The sequence below is a fragment of the Lepisosteus oculatus genome, chromosome 14, assembly GCF_040954835.1.
Source record: "Lepisosteus oculatus isolate fLepOcu1 chromosome 14, fLepOcu1.hap2, whole genome shotgun sequence".
In the NCBI taxonomy this organism is placed as follows: Eukaryota; Metazoa; Chordata; class Actinopteri; order Semionotiformes; family Lepisosteidae; genus Lepisosteus; species Lepisosteus oculatus.
The window spans coordinates 34,323,859-34,326,548 of record NC_090709.1 but is presented as its reverse complement, the minus strand read 5'-3'; the positions used below and the strand labels follow the sequence as shown (position 1 = coordinate 34,326,548).

Below are 2,690 nucleotides of genomic sequence, written 5' to 3'. Positions count from 1 at the left end.
AGCACAAGAGAAAGAGAAACTCAGGGAGCAGCACACCAAGAGCAGACAGAGTGTCAAGGATCTGGACTCTGTGCCCACGATGAAGACAGACCCTGAGAGTGAGACTCCTGGGCTCTTAGTATGTGATGATTTTACAGAGATGAATAATCTGGACTCGAACAATATTACACAAGGTTGTAATGAACTGGGCTGTGTCTCTGTACAAGAGCACAGTGAAGAACTGGGTGTCTTTAATCTTACAGAGCAGGACATGGAGCCCCAGTTGATTGACTGTGCAGAGCAGCAGACTGATGTACCTGGTGAAGAGAACAGTGTTGAGATACAGCACCGAGAGGAGAGTCAGTACAGGGAGGAGCAACAGCAGCTCCTACAGGGCTTGATAATAATTAGGCCTTGTTCTGTTCAAGTGGAGAGACTGTCATTGCACAGTCTCAAACAATCATATGATCCCTTAGCATCTGATGACTTTACACACGGGTTTAATAATCTGGTTACTGAAAAAATCGTTGAACGTTTTAATGAACTGGAGAGTGTGTCTGTTCTTGGGCAAAGAGAGGAACAACTGAATGAACTGGATGGTTTAAGTCTCAGAGAGCTGGAGATGGAGTCCCAGATGATTCACACTGCTGAGCAGCACACTGAGGGATGTAATGAAGAAAACAAATCTCAGTTTCAGCACACGGAGCAAGACCATTCCATGGAGCATTTGCAGAATAAGAGACCCCAGCACGATCAGAGGATGAGGAAGAATCACTCAAGGCCTTGCTCAGATGGAGTGGACAAACTGTCATTATGGCACAGGGAGGAGCAGGGTTTCTGTCATTCTAGCATTTCAAAACCCTACCAGCACCTTCACACAGGAGAGAGACCTTTCAGCTGCAGTCAGTGTGGGAAGAGTTTTAGTCAATCACGCATCTTAAAACGACATCACCGCATTCACACAGGAGAGAGACCATTCAGCTGCAGTCAGTGTGGGAAGAGTTTTAGTGTAAAAAGCCACTTACAATTACACCAGCGCATTCACACAGGAGAGAGACCTTTTAGCTGCAGTCAGTGTGGGAAGAGTTTTAGTAAGTCAAGTCACTTAACAAGGCATCAGCGCATTCACACAGGAGAGAGACCTTTCAGCTGTAGTCAGTGTGGAAAGAGTTTTAGTCAGTCACACATCTTAAAACGACATCACCGCATTCACACAGGAGAGAGACCATTCAGCTGCAGTCAGTGTGGGACAAGTTTTAGTCGGTCAGGTGAATTAAAAACCCACCAGCACATTCACACAGGAGAGAGACCTTTCAGCTGCAGTCAGTGTGGGAAGAGTTTTAGTCGGTCAGGTGACTTAAAAACCCACCAGCACATTCACACAGGAGAGAGACCATTCAGCTGCAGTCAGTGTGGGAAGAGTTTTAGTAAGTCAAGTCACTTAAAAACCCACCTGCGCATTCACACAGGAGAGAGACCGTTCAGCTGCAGTCAGTGTGGGAAGAGCTTTAGTCGGAAAAACCACTTACAATCACACCAGCGGATTCACACGGGAGAGAGACCATTCAGCTGCAGTCTGTGTGGGAAGAGTTTTAGTCAGTCAAGTAGCTTAATATCCCACCAGCGCAATCACACAGGAGAGAGACCGTTCATCTGCAGTCAGTGTGGGAAGAGTTTTAGTCAGTCAAGTAGCTTAATATCCCACCAGCGCATTCACACAGGAGAGAGACCATTCAACTGCAGTCAGTGTGGGAAGAGTTTTAGTCAGTCAAGTAGCTTAATAACCCACCAGCGCATTCACACAGGAGAGAGACCATTGTAACGGCAAGGTTTATTAAAATACAGGAATTAAGTTTGCTGCTCGCTTGCCAGTCTCTCTCCCTCACCTCCAGTGGTGCTTGATACAGAGAGGTCATTCCATTTGGTTCACATTTAAGGTGTTTTTGTAGCTGATAGTGTCCTGATAAGGAACAACTCCCAAAGCTGAGACACATCAGCCACCCTAATGAATGGTCATCTCTGGTGCCTCACTGTCTGGGAGATTCCAAGGGAGAGTCTCATCCCAAGTGGTTTACAACCCCAAGGTCAGAGTTCATGGCTACTCATCCTCACACGGGGCACCAATAAATGTAGGCAACCATTGAGCGACCGTAGTTCTCCAGGTAAAACTCCAGGTCCTCCTGGACATCCTCAGCTCAGACAGTCACGTAACTGCCAGTGTGTCCCAGTGCCAGGACTTTTCCTTGTTCTAAGAGTTGAGAACGGAGGTTGCCAGCGTGTAACCAAAGGATCCACCCGAGGTTAGCCCAGCAGCAAGCCTCGTGAACCCACCGCGAACGCTCACCTGATCAACGAGTGAACTACAGTCGGAACTGTGGACAGCTGTATATCAGTATTCAGAACTTGCGCTACATCGGGAACGAACCGGTCTTCTTCCTGTCTAAAGATTGTGAATTTTCTGTGTGCAAACTGCTAGTTTCAGCCAACACTAACTAGCCGGTCTTCAGAGAGCATCAGCAACGCACTGCACCGCAGCAGAAATCTCTCCCTCCTTCTCCTTCTCTCAGGTCGAACCAGCACTGCCTTGCACCAGGCCACAGAGCGCCGATTGGACACGGCAACAGCCGTGTCTGCGGGAGATCTGAATCCTACCTCTAACCATATATGTATAATAGTCCTCTAAGTTTATCCGTATACTAGAACTCCAACCA

At 47.5% G+C, this 2,690-nt stretch overlaps 1 pseudogene; it reads left to right on the top strand.

The window, feature by feature from the left end:
• The first annotated feature begins 696 nt into the window (after positions 1 to 696).
• Positions 697 to 1,662, top strand: LOC138242349 (zinc finger protein 211-like; annotated as a pseudogene).
• Positions 1,663 to 2,690: the final 1,028 nt, after the last annotated feature.